General features: G+C 34.1%; 1 protein-coding gene across 11 annotated transcripts in view; it reads left to right on the plus strand.

Annotated features, from left to right (window-relative positions):
- The window catches only part of LOC105257292 (protein scalloped), a 154,393-nt gene that overhangs the window by 78,134 nt on the left and 61,624 nt on the right, over positions 1-14,635 (plus strand). The gene's annotated exons all lie outside the window — the stretch shown is intronic.

Below are 14,635 nucleotides of genomic sequence, written 5' to 3' on the forward strand. Positions count from 1 at the left end.
TTGAATGAGTTTGAAATAAATGATTCCTTAACGAGAAATTTATCTAGAAGTAATTATTTTGTTGTCGCACATTTAATTTTTCGCATATTAATCAAAATTGAAGTTAAAGTTCAGTTTTAAAATTATCAACAAAACATTTCTAAAATTTTGTCATTATTATTTGAATAGGTACTATCATTTGAATAGATTATCAGTTAACATATTAATTTTATATATATATATATATATATATATATATATATATAATTTTCTTCGATGACGTGAGGAAAATATGAATCATTTTCGATAAACTTTTGTTTTGCGCATTGCATCTCAGTATCGTGCATTATAATTTATCTTAGCTCTCGTCGCGAACAACCGCAATATTAAAATATAGTGTTGGATTATTATAAGAAAAATGCAGAACCGCTTTTATTACGATGAGTCTGGTGAAGCCTTGTTTGTCTTTTAGAAATTGTCATTTGGCATTGAAGCTTGCCAGATGTCAGTCCGATGATCGTCTAAGGCTCGAGAAATGATGAGAATGACTCTCCTTTCTATAATAAAAATGCGAAAAATCTGTCTTTTAATGACTCAACACTGTACTGAACAAACGAGTAGATACCTTCGCAGACGGACAGTTCTTCGCCAGACGCACATGGCGTAAATTCCTGTCGGGATTTCTGTACCGATAGCCTTTCTCGCGCTTCGCTCCAACGAGGCGGATCTCTTTCCGCGTATGAATCATTGCGTTACGTTGCCAACGCGATGCATTGCGAATCGCGCGCATTTCCCCGGGAGACGGTTTGCTCGAGATTCGAGCTTAACTCGATGCGCTAGAAAGGAAAAGGACGAATTATCCTGTCGGAAGAACTGCCACGAAGAGAGAGGAAGAGAAAGAAAGGGAGAAAGAGAGAGAAACAGCTTCGTCGTTTCGCTCGACGGATTCCGTGTCGGACAAGAGCCGCGCTTTTTCCTCTCAGCTTGCCTTCGTCGCCACCACCTGTGAGCGCGGCTTAATGAATCGTAACCGCATTACCGTGTTGCGCAACCACGCGTGCATTACCATAATGTCCCGCGGTGACTAAGAACCTCCATCTCGTGCATCTGCGATATTAGCGTGTCCCGGCGCAGTCTGTCCATGTCTTAAAGCACAAATGGACGAGCCGATAGGGACAGATGATGATTTTTCGATGTCTAAAGCTTGTAAATTTTGAGGATCTCTAACATAAAGATCTTAAATCACATATATATATCTCATTATTATCAATTGAATCTAAAATTAAATTTTATTTCAAGTTAGATTTATAAATCCTTAATTATTCGTGTTTTTTTATTTTAGTTAAAAGTTTCTTACGAAAGAATCTTATTCAACATGTTTTTATATTTTGCCATTTTAAATAATTAATATTTATAAATAAAATTAATAATTTATTAACTATTAATAATTAAAATTAATGTTAATTTTTTAATTATTAATTTTGATTTATTAAATTAAAAATGTAAATCAGTAATAAAAATAATTGACAATAAGATTTACATATACTATTTATATACATATATTATTTATGTTCATTGTTTTAATATGACATATATATTTGTGATTCTAGATTTTCATCAAACGCGAAAAAATATTGGGATTAAATAATTGATTTTTAATTAATTAAATACTTTCGTGTTTTTTTATTTCTTGAAATAAGAAAAACAGTTATGGAATTGGTTTCCAGCTCGTATGTAATGTGAGAAAAATTGCCAAGTTCCTTTGAATAAAGTTATTTTAACGCTTCTTGTGAGACAATTGCAAGTCCGTAGTACTTCCATTAATTTCCGTACACAGACCGTTCCTGAGATCCGAATGCGATAATAGCGCGTATTTCGCGGGCATCTCGCGTGCATCGATTATTTCCGCGTTGTATACACGATATTTATTTACCATTCCGTATGCTTGAGTGCGAGGAAATAATGCGCACACGCGTATATGTGTTTAAGCACGAAAAGAATTTGACAGCTACATGCACGGTCGAAGATCGGTGTAATTAATATCGCACAATCTTCACGCACATCGCGTATCCGACGATGGAACGTTAAATTCCGAATGGTCTTTGCGAATCTAACACTTGCGCCGCGCAATTAACTATCTCGCTCGCGTGCATTTATCGCGTTTGTCTAATCCCCGGTAAGAGATATGGTGGAGTTTGTTTTTAGAAAAAACGCACATTCATTTTCTTTCGGATCACAGGTCACAATACTTGCTAGATACGCGTATAATTGCGTTTTTATAATACAATTAAGTAGATGCTTAAAACTTTATTATGTGCGATTTAATCTTAATGAGAGATTTGATATTCAATATCTTGTGTATTAAAAATGTCAAAAATCTACGTGAAAAAGATTATAATTTCAGATCACAATCTTATTTCAATTAGTTGATTATAAATAATTTTTTTCGTATTTATTTTATTCTGAGGTATATATATCTTAATATGTCTATATATCTATATCATATACAACGAAGAAAAATCCAATGTTTAAAATAAACAAAATACAACAATGTATAAAATAAAGAAAAAAAAGTTTAAAAACATTTTGAGCCTTTTAGTTAGTGTGTCCATAATTCAAACTCGAAAATAAGAAATAGGACATCTGTTTTTAAATGTGATTTTTATAAATTTATTAATAACAACGCAATATACAGTTTAAAATATTTTTTGTTTCCTTCAAACAATTATAGTTATAATAAAATGATATACTTTGAAAATAGTTTCCAAATAAATGATATAGTAACTATATATATACTACTATCTCACTCCGATCTGGAATTACCCATGAGAAGGAAATCTCTTCCTTTCACTTATCGAAAATGACGTATACGAAAACAAGGAGTTTCGTCCAGATTTAATGGACACTCGACAAATTCGCACGATATAACTGGAGACGAGTGAGACAAACGGATAGAGAAAGTGGGGAAATCTGGAATATTAATAGAAGATCTCTGTGTGTCCTCTGGCTAATTTATCGCTTCCGTTCAGCCGAAGTAGCGACTAGTCTCTAGGTATTGAAACTTTGTCGGAGTCATTGTCCACTTATTTCTTGATTAATTTAATAATTTTTAGAATGGCTTATATATTTGATTTTTTATATATTTTTGAAAGAATAAAAAAATAGAGGGATATAGAAGTTAATAAATTATCCTTGATTTCTACTAAAAGAACTAATAGAAGAGTTAAAATAAAATTTGGTATTCCTCACATTTTAAATCGGATATTAAATCGGATATATCTTCTTCTACTATTCGAGGACTGACCTTGGCACAAAATTCAAATTTATCGTACATGTATAATGAAGCGCCGCATTAAAGTATTAATGAATCGTTTAATAAAGTAGAATTCTTAATATTCTTTAAATAAAAAAGAATAGGCGAGAAAAAGGATAAAAAAATATAGATATTAAATATAAATATTAAAATTTAATACAGATATAAAAATTATTGATAATCAAATTAATTAAAATCAATTCTCTTGGTAGTAACTTGTTTAAATGGTATTTAATGTAATTATACAACTATGATCGTAATACATTTGTACATACATATACATATAGATGTAAATGTACCACGATTAAATAATTTATTCACCGTTATATATTTTATCTCTTTATCCGTTTCGACGAATAATTCCGCCCGTAATTTAGTTACACGTGCACAAAGTAAATGCGGATGTTATCACACGGAGCTTAAATAACCGCGAATGATATACAGGAAGGAAAAACGAATCACACCGTCCCGTTCGGTCGCGTTGCCGGTAATTGCACGTCACATTATTCAAACGATCCGCGTGCGTGCGATCGCGGTGTGTTTACACGCGTTTGCGCACACGCATTTACGGACGCTGCGACAAACGTGGGTGCACTTATGGGCCGTGAGTAACGCGCGTGCATTGACGCAGGTAAATGTGGATCGTTTCGCTCATACTCGCAGGACATACGCTATTTTCGTACATTTTGCACTTTATCTTTTCATGACACTAAGCGGTTATTTTATGCGATCATCGATACATTTAATTTGGATAATGTAATTAAAACGCTTAAGCCATTTTTTATGTACAAACAAATTAGTTTCAAAATTTTAAAAGCGATAATGATTTTCCGAGCGTTTTAAAAAGACAGTATGTACACGAATGAAAATACAAGATTATACAAATCCATTTTTAATCATTTCCTGCAAATTTAATATTTATTTTAAAAAATTTAATATTTAATATTTATTTTAAAAAATTTATTTTTATTATATTATATTTATTTAGATAATATCATTTTTAAAATTTTGAAATCAGGAAATGGCTGTGCTTTTTGTAAATTTATTTTTAATCGTTTACTTTCTGAAAATTTATAATAGATTTAATAAATTTTATTACATTTATTTATATAATTATTTTTTAAATTTTAGAAGGAGATCAGTTTCAATCATTTCCGAATAAATATTATTGTAGTTGTTTTTCTAGATTGTCGGAATTATCCAAATATTGTGTTTTTTAGTGCATGAAAAACTACTATCCCTTTTCATATCATTAAAAAAATATCAGTTGTCGGTAGAAATGCTCTTACGATATTGACTCGACAAAAAAAAAGAAAAAATATTTTTCAATTTCTACATAGAGAGAAAAATTCCAGTCGAATTTGCTAAATGAACGGTCACGGGCTGCCGAATCAACATTTAATTACGCGAGTCAGTTATTTCATTTTCTAGTGTAACGAGAATTTTTCCGTTCCCGCCTCGGTGCGTCCCGGCAAAATGTAATAAATCGTTTGAGTAATAAAATATTTATCTGCTAGCCGGTTACGTCTCTACCGAAAACATCTTTTTTCTCGATTTATAGCATGAGCGTCATCGATTGCCTCGCTTTTTAAACGGAATGAAGTTCCGGCAGTATCGTAAATTTATCGTTAATTGGACGGCTTGTTGAAAAAGGAACACGGACCACAAATATAAATTTTACCGTTGAAATTTTTATTTTATTAAATAAATTAGAGAGAGAAAGAGAGATGCATTTGTATTAATGACAGGAATAATCAGTGCGATTGCATGTATGTTATAGCTATTTTATTTATGCATGTCGATATAAATTTATCGAAATTTAATATTTTTAATATATTATTTAATATATTATTTAATATATAATATATTATTTCATTTAATTATGAGATTTTACACATATATATGTTTGACATTCAGATACTTTCTCGCAATCGTAATTAAAATACATTAGATAAATATATATTTATCTAATTATATATTCTAAATTCAATGAAATATATTCTATAATATTGTATTGTTATAAGTCAAGCGATGTTTGATTTTAAAAATATAAATTTATTTTACACGTATTCATATTTGAGGGTAGAATAAATTATTTGTGAACTTTAAAATATATAGAATTTTCGAGAGTTCTCATCTGAACGATTTAAACGCCAGTGATATAAAAATCTAATATAATTGGTAGATAATTCTCGAGACTGCTACTCATGCCAAGTTGCGTTCATGCTTCACTGGCAAAATTCACTACGCAAGAGATTCTCGTTGCCATGTTATCCTGCAATTTGCGTCATCTGGTACTCGTCTTCTCGCGTACATGCGAGAGAGAGAGAGAGAGAGAGAGAGAGAGAGAGAGAGAGAGTCCGATCAATGGAAATCAAAGAGATTTCAACAGCTTCTCCTTCCTATCTTCCTTCGCTAATGATGAGATTAAAAAGAAATTCAATTAGTATTTTAGATATATTTAATAAAATTTTAGATATATTTAATAAATATTCAAGTAATGATTCAATGATATCAAATAATTGTAACATAATCATGAATTTATCGCGTGAAAATGGATCTTCATAGCGCAATAATAAAATAAATATAAAATATAAATACTCATGACATTAATACTTGACAATACTTATAAGTGCTTATAAGTACTTATTATAATTAAAATGTCACGTGTATGAAGCTAATCTAAAGTGTAACATTTCAAGTGTTAGAAGTCTCAAATGAACTTTAGATTTATTTACATCCAGTTCCACAGTTTCTGAGTTTTAATAATAGTTTTAATAATAGTTTTAATAATAGTTCGAATTCACACTATTAAGAGTACACTTTTGAGAAATGAGATGCTAATCATGGGAAAATAAGACACCGTCGAGTTCCTAGACACATTCTATAAGTAATTTTGGCGATTAAACTCCATAATAAATATAAATAATTTATTGTCACAACACGCATCTAATCCGCTAAATATCGTAGGCTTTATCGAGGTTTACATGATACAGTTGATCTGCATCTATCATGATCAAGTATTTGAAATACGATGCTATCATATGTTGCTGAAATTTAGCATTTTCTTCCCTAAAAAATGTAATAATGAATGAGACAATGGAATTATTATCAAAATCTATTAGGAATTAAGGAACTATGGTGGATGCAAGTATATCTGATGTTTGTGATAAATGATTTTTTTATAAATAAGAAAATACGGAAATGAGGAAAATTGTATAACATTTCTCCCTTTATTACAACATTATTATAATATGTATAAAAATAATTATAATATTATTATTACTTATTAATATTAAAATAACATTATAATATATACTATTGATACTACATTCGCATAAAAGTGTAGTATATACCAAAATTTTGATACATTTTTCTGTATCGATATACTTCCCAAATATTAGAAACTAAACTCACAATACAAATGTTAATAAATTACGCAAATATATGTCACGTAAGTGCAAAGATAAAAGGATCAATCTCATGTCACGTAAGTGCAAAGATAAAAGGATCAATCTCAAACTTGATGATACTATCGTTACTAGTTTCGATCGTATAATTAGCGCTCTCGCGTGGCGTTCTCTCGTATCCTTCCACATCCACTAACTAAATTAACCGATTGCAACGGTGCACCGTTGCGCGGCATACACACGCACGCACGCACGCACGCACGTACGCATATTGCGCCGACCGATCCGTGCACCGAGCCGTGCGCATATCCTCCGCATATGAACGCCGTACGTCGCGTCGCGTCGCGTCGACCGGCCGCAATATATTACCGCGCGCAATGTCTCGTGCAATTTACGTATGATTATGCAGATGCGCCCACGTACGCCACGGTCCGTGCGACGCGTGAGGGGGTCGAGGGCGGGAAGAGAAAGGGCCAGGAGCGAGAGAAGGAAAGAGGAGGGTGGATTTTGCGTTTTCCTCGTCGTGGAACCTTGTGTGGCGTTCCGTAAATTTTTCGCGGATATTTTCCTAAGTCTCTGGAATTTTTTTCAATTATTGTTATATGAATATTTTCTTATCACACGTTTTTCTATCAAATTTTCGATTAATATTATACTCTCCGTAGATAAAGATATATTGTATATCGGATATTTTTTTTTAAAAACGCGTAGTATGTCGTGATAAAAAAAGACTGAAAATAATGCATGTAATATAGCGCCTATAAATAAGATGGTTGCATAATCGATTTTACGGTTCTCTCGCTCCTTCAGCTTCTTCTTTTCTTGTTGAGAAGCACTTCGCATTGACAGGCAGCCGAAGCGAGACTCGATCGAGTGACTCGATTAGTCCATTAATCTCGCATTTGTTGTTTATCTTACGGTATCAACAAGTTTTACGCATCAGCTTGAAGCGCTGCTCGCAAAATATGCATGCGGTTCGGTTGAAAATCGCTTGTACTGCAAACTGCTTCTCGCTTTGAACGCAAGACTTAGAGTTGGAAGAAATTTCTGTTAAGAAAATAATTTCTTTTAAGAAGATTAAAAATAATAATTAACGAAAAAAATAGATTTTTAATTATTTCTATGTGAAAACAGTCTCAATATATTAATACACAAATAATTGTTCGATTTATTTATTACAAAAATAGCACAAACTTTATTTCTGAAATGTCATCTATTTTTTTCTTGGACAAGAATCGTATGATATTCGTTCGCGTAATTATTTCGTCGACTTCAGTCTGCGCAAATCGGCAGAAAGCGCAGGTCGACGAACCTGCCAGAGTCACTCTCGCAGGCCGAGCACAGAAACGACATTTCCGGCGGTACGCGAAAGTAACTTTTTTTCTTCTTCTTCGGAGACGACATGTTTACTTGTATAAACTCGATGGCTAACCAATCGGGTCACGTGTGTCTGCTTAGTAGAGAACCAGCCGTGCGACGACAGTGTAATTGCCTCTTTAAAGTTAAACCTACCTAAAGCATGCTTTTCCGTCTTGGTCGTTCGCGCCTTCTCTAAACGTTCTCGGGACATTCCACAGACCACAAGGCGGGTTTCTCTGTAATTTTTTTAAGTACACATGAGCTCTTTGTAGCAAACAGAGCTTGTGGAAATTAACGAGAGGTAAATAGCGTACGAAAAGCAGAGATTTGTATCATAATTGAATAATAGTCGGATAATTATTACAAACACAATGAATCTATTTAATCATATATAATATAAACAGCACTTTTAAGTTTTCTGATTTAATGATATTTTTTTTTTAATATTGGAAAAGATATTTTTTTTACAATAAGAATTTTTGACAATTTTTTAAATTAAATTTTCAACACAATAATTTTTTTTTTAATAATTCCAATTATTGCACAATTTAATTCTTTCAATTAAATATTTCCTTTGTATTTGTATCGACCGTTTTCTTTTTCGGAAAGTTTTCAATTAATATCTTATTTAAACAATACTATTTAAATTTGCATTTGAAATGTGTCTCTTTTTTCCCCAGCAGTCGTGCTTTGCCGCAGAATAACATATTCTCGATAAAATAGAATAAAATTCAATAGAATGAAATTTGAAAGAACCCTTTTTTTATTCATACGTTATCGTTCATACGATATAATACGTATCATGCATTTCGCGATAACAGGAAGAGCGGCAGAGGGGAAAATACGAGCGGACACACACAGATAGCGGTCCCCGGTTGTGTACGATATACCGTATAACCATGCGGCCCATTAATCCGCGCGTGTCGCATTGATCTATCATTGTCCTGTAGCCCACGGGTGATATACACGCATCTGAGGTTGATACATAATAGATCGCAAAGCGTGCGACCCGACACGACGCAAATAGCGGCTACGAGCGCTGAATATACGTACTAATATATGTACACGTACACACACATAACAAACATTCTCGAATGCATGACGTTCGTGGGTCGCCCCATGTCACCGCGATATATAAAAATCCAGTAACCCAGTTCTGCCTTTAACCCTATCAGTGATACGCTGTCCGATTGTGTCGTGCATACGAATGTACCAGTACCGGATTTGCATCGGTTGCGCAGTTAAATGGATCGCGCGAGTAAAAGTGGAAAAGACATCGTCAACTGAAGATAAGAATGAAAGTATTTCTAGACATTACGCAAAAATATTAGATCTTGTTTTTATTACGAAATACTTATAACAAGATACAACGCATTAATGGAATAAAATTTCGTATCTTAATAAATAATAAATGAGCTTATTCTAAATTTATATTCTTAAGGTAATCTTCTTAGATCATGGTAAAAATCAGGTGTAATCCCATTTGTGATGATAATTTTTTTAATTCTCTTCTTGATACGAGAGAATTCTTTTGATTTACTCTTTGATTACATATTATTTATTCCTCTATTAAAGATATGTTTTTATTTTACACATCATCATCTGAGTTTTCTTGTAAATTTAGTTTATGTTAGAAAGTAAAATCTGTTTATAAAAAATGTTTAGTGCTATTCATCGCTAACTGATTTATTCTCTTGTAACAGAATTTATAATAAATATTCTCCGATTGTTTAGTGATATTTTTTAAATCAAGATTCTGTCAAGTCAATGGGATCATTCTTATTTTCCTAATATTATAAATTTATTATGATGATTAAATGTGGTAATTCCGGGAATTCTAGATTTTAATTTCAAAAGAGTAGAATGCGCTCAAACTAATGAAACCAATAATCCAAATTCACACAGATCAAGCTCGTAGAACGATTCTCGTACAATGATTTTGATTTGCGTGAAGTGCCTTGACCCGGAAATTAAGTTACATTTAATTCACGTTGTTATCCAATTTAATTCAATCTAAGGATCGACGTATCCGCAAATTGATTTGTGTGCTTTGTAAAGGGCACTATTTATATCGTGATATTACTTTGCAACCTCAGCAGTTGCTGCAACAGGCGGCAATCTGATCTCGCGATCTCAAGTGTGAACTTTATTTCGATAAAATTATTTTACCTCGCCACGCACAAGACAAAGTCGTGATCTCGCTTCCCTCACAATTTCTATTCTATGCATTTCTTCGTCACTTCGCCGCGTATAAAGTGACTATCCGGTGTATGTGTCTATGTGTGCATGTGCGTGATTATCCCGCTCGCGCAGAAACTAGCGGTTTGCGGCGTCGCGACCAGTTTCTTGAATGAGGCTGCGACTGGACTTAGGCACCGTTTGCAAAACCTGAATCCTGTGCCACAAACACGCGCAAGTTTCATTTCGAATCGAAGCGGTATTATTACTTATCTTTGTCTCTATTCTTTACTATTCGCAGACTTTCTTGATCAAGAACGATCGCGTAAAGAGAACTGGAAACATATTTTATACGAGGCTCTATTTATTGCAAAATTTTATGACACGTGTCTCTTATTTTATTTAAAAATTATCTAAATAATTTTATATACATGTTTACAAAATTATGTCTATTATTAATTGTAATAATCTTTTATATTATACTTGCCTAGTAAAAACATGCACATATCTGAACTTCGGGATCATAAAAGGATTTGAGATAGAAAAAAAGCGTTACAGAATGTTCGGATTTCAAAGATCTCTTAGCCTTTACATAGCGCAAAATCCTCTAAGCAAATAGGCAAACACCGAGAGGACAGACGCATTGCGTTGAAAGCTTCTTACTAGCTCATTATGCGGAACGCGAGGATGCATTATACAAATGTATTCCTCGATGCGTTCGAGGTAGACTTTTCTCCAGCGGAAATTTAAATGAGAATAATTTAACACAGCGCTAGAAATTTATCTCACAAAGTGACTTCCGAGTTTCACGAGGAGTTCGACGCATTTACGCGTCTTGCGATTCACCGTCCCTACGTTTACTATTATCCATAACATTTTTGTAGATAAACTTGGCAGGTTAATATTCGTCGAGCGCGATTATTCTGTAGTAATTTTAATTAATCCGCCAGCGAGACTGACAAATGTCGAAATTTGCGCAAGAGCTTTTGAAACAGAGAGAATATGAGGTAGAAAGAGAGAAAAAGGATAAAGCTCGTTCGTTGGTGCTTTTCAAACTCGGGAGGTCTAAACCGCGCCCTTGGTTTTAATGGCAAGCGAACTTTCCTACTCTCCGAGTTTGAAGTTCCAGGTAACTCGATTAATGGATACTCGGTTTGCCTGGGATTACTCGCGGCCGTGTAATTGAGTCTAATTCACACCGTGGCGCACCCGTGACTAATGATAAGGCAAGCATACCTGAAATTTAGTTTATCGGACTCGGACAGCTTTTTCTTTTTTCTCTTTCTCTCTCTCTTTTTTTCGCTCCTCCTCTTTTTCATTCATCCCTCGTTAATTCCGTAAACCCCGCGTTGCTATCGCGCGCGTTGTGATTAAGTGGCGATTTAAACTTCGTAATGTATTTAAAATAGTTTCGCGCACACGTATCGGTTGAATTTTCGCAAGGCAATTCGCTTTCCCGCTGACAACGATCGCGATAGGCGTGACCGGTTATGGGATAATTGGCGATAGTGAAAGGGAATGACATTAATATTTTTTTTCCATTTCCTTCGTGTTAATGAAATTCACGAAAAAATATATATGCGTACGAAACGATATATATTTTATAATAAACAGGAAATTGGCGAATTTAAAACTTATTTATGCAAAACAATTTTTTTTCTTAATTGTTGTTTTCTTGGTGAGTTTTATGGAGATTTTAATCATCAAGCATATCGAATATAGTTGTTGCACTAAATGCATAAATTTATCAATATATGTATTTTTTAATTTATTCGCGTAAAATATTATAAGATTATTATAATATTAGATATTGTAACATAAAAAAAATTATAAAATTGACGAGGAATATACCACATTTCTGACCAGATTATTAACAAAAGAAGAATAATTACTAAACACTAAACTAACATGTACAAACGAGTATGTACAATAGATGTAATTTCGAAGCATGAATAATACAATTGAAGATAATATCGGTTGCCACCTGAAATACAAATACGGATATTAGTCATCATTTCTACACGTCGCTTCTAGAAATACATGTCGCCTTGAACACTATATTTTCTGTGGTCGACGTTACTGAATATCCATCGCGCTCTTCGAACTATCGCAAGTGTTGTCGACGAAAAAAAATACGCTAGAAATCTAAAATTACCCCGCTATTTTGCGGGATCTATTACCATGTCGTAAACATTCCATTATATTACGTGACGCAAATACGATTTTTCGCAACAGTCAAAAATATACTTAATAAATCGCGATATGTCAAAACAGTCTGCGCTCGCAAATTTGAAAACCATAGTCGATTTTATTTATATAAGAAGGGAAGTCGCAAATATATACTTGAGTTGAGTGTTAAGAATAATTTTCTCGGTTACGAAAGAAACAATTTTGTCATTACGTATATTGGATATATCACATCATTGTTTAAGGGTTTCTCGTTCGAAGATTTTCGAAAGAAATAGACGTACAACGCAGGCGTCATGCGGCCGGATGTCGCGTATTAAGACGAATTAGCGTCATTTATTTAGAGAGAAAAACCAGGAGGATAATGACCAGTCGTACGGTATAACAAGTAGCGGGTAATAACAAGGCCCGGTCTGGATCCAGTCCTTAGACAACCTCCCGCAGGCGAACCTTCGTCTATCGACCCATCTAAGGACTACCTTTAAACTTTCGCGATTTCAGCCGAACCTTGTAATCATGCGCATATCCCTTCAATTATTATGCCCATATTACCTCCAATTCGCCGGTAGTATTGTCTGCGAACATGCCGCCAGTTAATTTTGCAAAGTCGAATTTATTTGATTTCTTTTTTTTTTTTCTTCTTTTTTTTCAATATTCTAGCGATGCTCTTTTTCCAATGGACAGGTTGTTTTCACAACGTTCCATTGTATCGTATTCTAAAAGCATAAAATAACACCAGTTGAATATAAAATTATTTTTCCTCAATTGATTGACTTGGAAATCGGAAAATTTTTTTATACGATTAGACCACGTATTTAGAAAAAAATTTTTTTATACGATTAAACCACGTATTTAGAAAAAAATATACAATTTAACATATAATACATAATGATCGTTAACGTTCAATGTAAGCGTTTTACAGGATCGCAAGATCCAACAGTTTATATGCGAGCATCTGATAAATTGCGGGACTTTACGAAACGTTCCGATTAATGAGCTCGTTAAGAACGGCGCGTTATTAATTTCGAGCAAGTCGCGAGCGAGTCGCAGGTCACAAAGACAACAGGAATTCCCTCGGCACGATCGCGCTCGACAATAATTTCTCATGGAATTGCGGGGATCGCCGCTGCGTATGCATTACCTGTACGGCGTTCAACCCACGCACTACTCTTTTACCACCCGATATATACGAGCCATTGTCTCGGAAACTCTCGTTATGGCTACGCGATGTTGAAATTACGGGCGGATCCGTGGCGCGCGATGCAGAGGTATTATTTGCTAATATTCTCTTGGACGAACGAACCAACGAACGATTCTCATCGCTGGATTATCAGCTCGCAATTAAAAATGAAACATGGAAAATCGCGAACAAAACGCGCCATTCCACTCGCAACGTCCGCGAAATTCTCGTTACTTAGTGCATTTTCGACTCAGCTCGCACGTGAGTTAATTACCGGTGCAACAATCCTGCCAGGAAATTATCCTGTCGTCGTAAATTATGGTAGAGCGTAGATAAAGTTCGCATGCAAACTAAATGGCGCAGGATGCGATAAAAGTGCAGCAGGAAGCAATTCACAAATTGCGACTTGCAAAAGCGCGCTGGTCGTTGTTATTCAATCTCCCTTCCCATACGTTATTTGACATCATTTTTATATGTATGTGTAATTTTTGTAGAATTTGTACATGTCATTATCGTTATGATATGCAAATTATTATCTTTTTCCTCGCGCGAAAATGTTTTTCATGTTGAAGTTGATTTTCGTAGTGAATTTTTCATTCCACGATACGATAAAAAAAGAATGACGCGGATGTTTAATGAGCACGGTAGATGTTTAACGTGCACGTGTTATAGTCAGAAATTGGTCGCCACGCGCGTGCAACAGCGTGCGAATAACAATTGCAGATGTGTGATTCACGCGTCATTAACGGCTGCGGCGCGATAATGCAACGGACAATTGTCCGCAAATAGATACCGGCGTGCCGTATCTAAAATCGTATATATTAGCGTATGCGAAAAAGCTATATGTGGTCGTAGCGCATTATCCGATGAATTTTGATTAAGACAAAGCGCAGAGCGAATTCTGGATGTAACTGTGTATTTATAATACTGAACATTTGTGTCTCTATTTTGATTTCACACGTATTTGATCATAAAAATCGGAAATTTCGCTTTAGACAAATAAAATATAAATAGGTAAATATAAATGAA

The sequence above is a fragment of the Camponotus floridanus genome, unplaced genomic scaffold, assembly GCF_003227725.1.
Source record: "Camponotus floridanus strain SB8 unplaced genomic scaffold, Cflo_v7.5 scaffold70, whole genome shotgun sequence".
In the NCBI taxonomy this organism is placed as follows: Eukaryota; Metazoa; Arthropoda; class Insecta; order Hymenoptera; family Formicidae; genus Camponotus; species Camponotus floridanus.